This window comes from Lynx rufus, unplaced genomic scaffold (genome assembly GCF_022079265.1).
Source record: "Lynx rufus isolate CCGP_SWC_20201006 ecotype Redwood Valley unplaced genomic scaffold, mLynRuf1.p SCAF_28, whole genome shotgun sequence".
In the NCBI taxonomy this organism is placed as follows: Eukaryota; Metazoa; Chordata; class Mammalia; order Carnivora; family Felidae; genus Lynx; species Lynx rufus.
Genome location: NW_025814843.1, coordinates 5,225,013 through 5,232,831, shown reverse-complemented (window position 1 = coordinate 5,232,831; position 7,819 = coordinate 5,225,013). Strand labels below are relative to the sequence as shown.

General features: G+C 46.2%; 1 non-coding gene across 1 annotated transcript; it reads left to right on the top strand.

Annotated features, from left to right (window-relative positions):
* The first annotated feature begins 625 nt into the window (after nt 1-625).
* Nucleotides 626-698, top strand: TRNAE-CUC (transfer RNA glutamic acid (anticodon CUC)). Its single transcript has one exon. It is a non-coding gene; the product is annotated as a tRNA-Glu (tRNA).
* The last annotated feature ends 7,121 nt before the right edge of the window (nt 699-7,819 follow it).

Sequence of the window (7,819 nt, the reverse complement as noted above, 5' to 3'; positions counted from 1 at the left end):
TCATCTTCAGGCCAAGCAAGTCAGAATCTCAGTCGTGAGGCTCAGAATTCTGTGTTTTAATAAGATTCCCTGGTGTATTAATGGTGTCTTTTATTTTCTGTAGTTCTGATGCTCTGACATCTGGGGGCTTGCAGAGCCTGGAGGGCCCCTCCCAGGGCTAGCCAATTCCCAAAGTGAATGGGCAACTCGCCCCCAAGCTTGCTTTTCAGTTACAAACCAACCAGTCCAGAGCCCGCACCCCAACCACCTTCTTTATGGGGCTCTCATTCTCCAGGCCACTGTTCTAATCACTGCACTAGGGGAGAAGGTACCAGACAACTAGGGATGGCCCCTTTGCCCCAGAGACCACTGAAATTACCTAACTAAGTGTAAGCCTTTTTACCCTGGTTCACCCCTTCCTTTCTGAGGAAACACCTAAAACTAGCCACAGCTCTCCCTTCTCTCTCTGACCAGTGACTGACCTTGGGTATGTCCCCCACAGCATGGTGTACTACCTCCTTCTCGGGGGAACTGTGAGTAATAAACCATTCTTTTGATGGCAGTCATCTCCTGATTCGTTGGCCTTACAATACTTCAAACGTTCTATTAATAAACTGTATTTTAAAACACCAGAAGATGTAGGGGTGCCTGCCTGGTTCAGTTGGTAGAGCATGTGACTCTCGATCTTGGGGTCGTGGGTTTAAGTCCCACAGTGGGCGGAGAGAGTACTTAAAAAGATAAAATCTCTAAAACACCGGAAGATTTGTATGCACGTTAGCAAATGAGAATTAGGGGCGCCTGGGTGGCAGGCAGTCAATTAAGCATCCGACTTCAGCTCAGATCATGATCTCATGGTTTGTGAATTCAAGCCCCTCATCGGGGTCTCTGCTGTCAGCATGGAGCCTGCTTCAGATCCTCTGTCCCTTCTCTTTTTCCCTCCCCTACTTGTGAAACTCTCTCTCTCTCAAAAATAAACATTAAAAAAATAGACATTTGAGAAGTAGAAATTCTCTCCTACCTCTTGCAAAAGAGCTACCTAGACCACAGCTTATCCTGAATTCACATTCCCTCCAGAAATAGGAATAAATCCCACCAGGGAAGGAAGATTACCCTTTCCCTCCTGAGCATGGCGTGAGGTCATTTGTCATTCCCAAGTGTCTCAGGTGGAAAGATGGGGGACACTGACATGCAGGTGATTTTCCCAAGCTCCTGTCCCAGTGTTGATAGAGCCTAGGTGACCAGACTCCTGGTCCCAACCCCAGCAGCACAAAAATAATCACAGAAGCTACCGCTTGTTGAAGGCATCCTAAGTGCCGGCTAAGAAATTAAGCTCTTTTTTCAGAAATGGATTATCCAATTAACGTCATGATAACCCTGTTGGGTAGGTATCCCCATTTCCACAGGAGGCACCTGAAGCTCAAAAATATTAAGTGACTTTTGTTTATAAATCATGTTAGAAGCACAGTTATTATTCAAACTACTTCTTTCTGATTCCAAAGACATAGCTGTTAATGACTACAAGATGGATATAAAAATTGAAGACGCTTTCAGCAGAATAGCTTGGAAATTAGATACGGAATTCTAATGTACCATTGCAGATTTTGAAGTATGACAGTCATGAATTTTCCCATGATACTCAATGTGGAAAACTGTAATATTTCTTCATTTTTATAAATCGGATTAGAATCTGGTTTACAGCCCTCACACGCCAGACTCCACATGGAATTCAACATCAAGTAACAATGGAAGATTTCTTCCCTATTCTGTTGGGTCTAAAAAAATGGGGGAGGAGTCTGGTCTTTAGAGTATTCTGGTATCTGATGCCCCTGAGAGTTAATGTGCTTTCACTGTCTATGGTCTTTGTGTTTCCTAGTCAGTTTCGCAGGCCTTTATCTTCTCCATCCGGGCTTTCAAGGTGCCACCAAACCACATTCATGCGAGGTCTTGCGACCTCTGGCTTGTTGCATCCAAGAGGACCCCCATTCCCGAGGCACACAAGGCTCTTTTGCCACATTCTTCTCCAGGTCAATTGATTCTTCCTCTGCAACTGCACTAATCTGCAACCCCTCCCTTCCACGGGCTTAATGATGTCAATCCCCATCAACATTTGCACACAGTCTTTAGAGTTGACCCTCTGGCTTTTCAGTCTTCCTCCACATTACAAAGGAAAACAAAGCAAAATGCTTGTTATGGCCCTCCCCCAAGGAAGCTCAAAGCTAAGAGAAATGAAAGAACTGCTTTCTTTCTTTCTTTTTTTTTTAACTTATTTATTTAAATTCAAGTTAGTTAACATACAATGTAGTATTGGTTTCAGGAGTAGAACCCGGTAATGGCTCTCATTCTTACCTAAGTGGTCATTAACTCGGGGCCAGAATATTAGAGCTAAAAGCAAAGCGACTCTTTTTTAACTCTCTCTGAGATCCCCCTGAGATAGGTTCCCCAGACTGAAACCCTCTGGAGGCCAGCAAGTAAATCAGCAATGCATTATTCTTTTCTTTACCTTTCAAAGCCTAACTCTTCCATGAATGCTTCCTTGATTATCATTCTAAACAGAATCATTCTTTCCTCTCCCTGTTCTCACAGCAATTTGCTAAATGTCTGCCTTATTCCATGTTAATTGCATTCTGCTTTATCTAATACAAATTTTTAAAGAAATGCCGGCCACATTTCCTAACTGGATATTTTGGAATATAATGGTAGGGCAACAGCTTTATCTAGTTCCAGCAGAGACAGAGGGAAAAATTCTTTGGCTTAATAGTCTTAACCATGAGTTGAGAAAAGAGAATCATAAATTTGCCCAAGGTTCAACATATTTCTCAAAACTTTATTGAGCAGAGTAACTTTTGCTGGCTTCAGAGTGATGACAGTCACTCGGGGTAATTTAATGCCAAGTTCTCTTGCTTAAAAACTTAACTTGGACATCAACCAAGTCTATAGAGTTGCATTCTTAGAGTGCCAAAGTACCTCAACCGCTCTGGGAGGGGAGTCTGTCCCTAGGAAATGGTGCAGAACAGCCCAAACAGGCGGGTGATTACCCTGCTGGGTGCCACAGGCTGTAAATCCAACCTTGGGGCTGCAAAGTGCATCGTGGGATGCCAGCTAGCTCAGAGATGCAATCTGCTGTGGTGCAGACAGCACTCAGCTGGGGGTCCGAGGCATAGGATGCAAAAAGGAGGCATACCCGTGGACCCTTAGCCACCTGCTATAGGAATATGCCTCACGGATGTGTTGACTTTCCACTCTGTAATGACCACCTTGGCGCCTTGATCCTTGTACGTCTTTTTCCCATAGTCACAGCCTCTTGGCTCTCACCTGTGGGCTCAGCTCAGGTCTGTGACCATGAATTCTAAATCATGCAGGATTTAAGGGGTCACATTTAGTCTTCTTCTCTACATGGCATCGCTAGACTCTCACTTTGCTCCTTGACGCGAAGCTTCTGGAAATTCCAAGCCCACTTTTTACCCTTGTCTGGATCAATTTTGCCTCTTTGCCAAATTCTGCAGGAGCATTTCTGGTCCCTAGAGATGAATTCACGGCTTGTTTTCATGGTTCCATCCCTGAGCCTCACACTTAAATTTGAGATTCCTTTACCAACCAGCCCCTGGCATTCTCATTCCCTCCTTGAACATTAGCATATGGCCCTCTGCCAGATTTCGTGTTGCTGAGCTCTACGGGGTGTCAGAAAACCCAGGCACTACCTCTGGTCACTCCTCGGTGCTGTTGGTCATGTTGCTGCTGCTTGTCTGGGCCTCCATTTTCCTACCACCATGATATTCTAGACTCTTTCATGAACGCACGTTCCCATGGCCTCCTGCTGTTGGGTTGGTTTCCAATTGGCTGCCCCAATTGGGCAGATCTTTCCGTCCTCAAGATATCAGCCCCCACTGGTCTGACTCACCTCCCACCAGCAGCCAACACCTGGTTTGGGTCAATTTTGTTACATTGGTGTTTTTCCAAATAATCTCTGCAGATTGTTGGTAGACATAACATACACAAAGAGTTCTAGAGTTAAATATATTCTTTAAACAAAAATTTTTTAACATTTTTATTTATTTTTGAGACAGACAGAGCATGAGCAGGGGAGGGGCAGAGAGAGGGAGACACAGAATCCGAAGCAGGCTCCAGGCTCTGAGCCCCGACGTGGGGCTCGAACTCACAGATTGTGAGATCATGACCTGAGCTGAAGTCGGATGCCCAACCGACTGGGCCACCCAGGCGCCCCTATAGTTAAATATATTCTTAAAGAGAACACGTGAGACAGTTAAACGGGACCCTTTACAGGAGGACTTCACAGAGCCTCTAATATGATGACCTTTGCTGTGAATATCTAAGGAGGGATACAGTGTTTAGTGTTCTCAAACCTTATTTGACCATGTTTTCCTGGGAGCCTGTTCTTGGGCTGGTGTTCCATGGAACAGAGTTTGGGAAATGGTAAATCACATTCTTCAGGTTCCAGCCCCAAGTTCACCTTGACTTGTTGGCAATAATGACATCTTTGAAAGCCACAGATACAGCCCCCTTCATGGTGCAGTGGAGTCCCTGGGGCTGGTTTTGAATCCAACCTTCTCCCTTTTCCTTTACTGCTATTCACTTGTTCAACTCTTTAATGTTTGTTTTTAAGAGACAGAGAGAGACAGAGTACAAGCAGGGGAGGGGCAGAGAGGGACAGAGCTGCAGAATCGCAAGCAGGCTCCAGGCTCCGAGCTGTCAGCACAGAGCCCGACACGGGGCTCGAACCCACAAACCGCGAGAGCGTGACTTGAGCCAAAGTGGGATGCCTAACCCACCGAGCCACCCGGGTGCCTCCACTTGTTCAGCTTCTTAAAAACTACTTAATGTACGTGCCTCTCCAGTCCTACTTTTGCTTCACAAGGTGATTGATACGCAACCGTGTACATTATCATCCACAATGGCTAGCGCTAAGCTTCATTTATTGAACATTTGCTCTCCACTCGTCGCTGCTCTCAACACTTCTCCCGTATCGCCTCTTTTACGACAACAATCCCATGATGCAGGCGTAATCGTTGATTTGCTCCCCCCATTTTACAGAGGGGGCTACGGAGGCACAAAAACAGCTAAATATTAACTTACCAAAGTCCACCAGCTGATCCAACTGAGATTCAGGCCGAGGTAGTTGGACTGCGGCGACATCGTTCTCAATCCCAGCGCTGTAATTTACTCATATAGCGTAAACAGACATTCTTGCCCTGGTGGCGCTTATATTCCTAGTGGGAGGAAACAGACAACAAATAAATAAGCTTAGGTCCTGCAGGGATGAGTGCCATGGGCAAAATTAAAGCAGAGTATGGAATATGCGAATGTTACTCTTCTACAGGGTGGTTAGGGAAAGCCTCTCCAAGGTGACATCTGTGCAGGGGCGCCTGGTGCCTCCGTCGGTTAAGCATCCGACTTCAGCTCAGGTCATGATCTCGCGGCTGGTGGGTCCGAGCTTCCGATTCTGTGTCTCCCTCTCTCTCTGCCCCTCCCCGACTTGTATGCTGTCTCTCTCGGTCTCTCAAAAAAAAAAAAAAAAAAAAAAAAATGAAGACATGTTAAAAAAAATTTTTTTAAGGTGACATTTGTGCAGGAGGAAGTGACAAGTGAAGGGAAAAGTATTCCAGGCAGAGGGAATAGCAAGGGCAAAGGCTCTGAGGCAAGAGCGCTTTGGACTGTCCACAAAGTAGCAAGGGGCCAGTGTGGATACAGCAGAGCGAGTAAGAAGGAGCAGAGTTAGCAAGATTCAGAAACACAGGTCATGTGGTGGGGATGGGGGTGGGGGGTCGTCAACACGGCTAAGAAATACAGATTTATTCTGCAGTGGAAAGCTGTCGGAGGGTTTGGGGCTGAGGGGAGACATTCTGACTCAGATGGCAAAGGCCATTCTAGCTTCTATCGGGGGCGTGGGGGGAGGCAAGGAGAAGCAGGAAGTCCGGGTGCAGGGACCCAGGCAAGAGATGACATCAGCTAGGTGTTAGCGGCGGAGGCGGGAGATGAAGGCAGGTTCTGGAGACATTAGGGAAAGAAACCCAGCGGGATTTCCTAATGGAGTGGACCTGGGGTGCAGAGAACGATAACTCCAAGAGTGTCACCTGGACACCTGAAGGGGTGCTGGTGGAAGATCGGGCTTCTAGAGGAAAACCACCCGTGTAAGACCCTGTACGGTGATCACTCTTGCCTTCAGTTTCGCATTAGCGCTGCCTCTGTATGTAAGTAAACCTGCCTGTTGCCTCTCGTCAGAAAATAAGGACACGATCCGATATAATCTCCCCCCCTTTTTTTTTTTGAGCCACCACAGAACTTCGAATCCGATTCAAGATGCTGTTGAACAGTTCTGGTGTTTCAGAGGGGGCGAAAGGAATCAAAGGCCCATGTTTTCGCTCTTGTGCAAGGAGAATGTTCGATAATAAATACGGTTGGGCCTGTGCTTTAGTGCCTGAAAAATATGGGTCCAAATATGGGTCCAGGCTGCCACCAAAGGTGGGGCGAAAGGAGAAGAGACAGAGAGAGCTATTGAAAAGCAAGGTTCTTTAGTAGCTAAAAATGGCTGGTTTAGAAATTCCGCAACAGCACAGGGGCCCTCTCTTGGGAAAGGAGAGGCAACCACAAAGCCACTATCAGGACTTCCGACATCAGGCTGGGCACTGTGGAGACCTGGATGTTTCCATGGCAACTCTCTCCGCACAGTTTGGCTGGACCAGCTCTCGCCTGTGACTCAGGGCATCCGTGTGACTCAAGCTGCTCTCCGCACTGCATGAGGCCACTCGTCAAGATTACTCCAGGTGACACTGTTCTCTGTGACGAAGCCAGTTACACAGGGAACAACAGAACTTAAGAAGGAGTGACTGGCTACGCGTTTTCTTAAATACTTGTGTTGTATTTATCTTTCTAATGGTATTTACTTCGATCCTAGTGGGTTTTTCCCCCTAAGTCTCTTTGTAATTTATGTGCCCTTAGGTACAACAGCAAATACACAACAGAAGGGAAAAATAGGAAAATTAGACTACATCGAAGTTAGAAACTTTTGGGCTGCAAATGATACCATCAAGAAAGGGAAAAGCCCGCAGGATAGGAGGTAACATTTACAAATTGCCTATCTGATAAGGGTCTTATCAGACCTTTATATAAAGAAGTCCTACAACTCAACAGTAAAAAGACAACCAAACCAAAAAAGGGGTAAAAGATTTGAATAGACAGTGGTTAATTCTTCACTCCCTTCACGATTTATGCCAAGCCCCCATATCACCTGCACAGCCAGCTGTTGGATAGTTTCAAATAACTGCCTCATTTTTACACATACATAAAGACGGAGTTGATTTCTTTTTCTTTGTATTCTTTTACATTTATTTATTTTTGAGAGACAGAGAGAGACAGAGCATGAGCAGGGGAGGGGCAGAGAGAGAGGGAGACACAGAATCCCAAGCAGGCTCCGGGCTCCGAGCTGTCAGCACAGAGCCCGTCGCGGGGCTCGAACCCACAAACTGTGAGCTCATGACCTGAGCCGAAGTCGGACGCTTAAGTGACTGAGCCACCCAGGCACCCCAAGACGGAGTGTTTTTAGGGAAAATACTGGATAAGGCAGGAAAAGTACACAAAAAGCAGAAAGGGCTATGACCCCTCGGGGGAAAAATACATGCTCTCTTTAGAGGACGAAGCCTGGAATTGCCAAAATATGGAGAGAAAAGTGGGTGTGTTGTTTCTCATCTCAGGGAATTTAGAAAAACAGCTAAGGGATATGCTGAGGGGTAGCCAGCCTGGAAAGAAAAGAGGAGGGTACTGGGCCAGTGGGTGTGTAAACGTAAGAGATCTGAGAATCTTATGCAGATCAGTGAATTTACTTTGA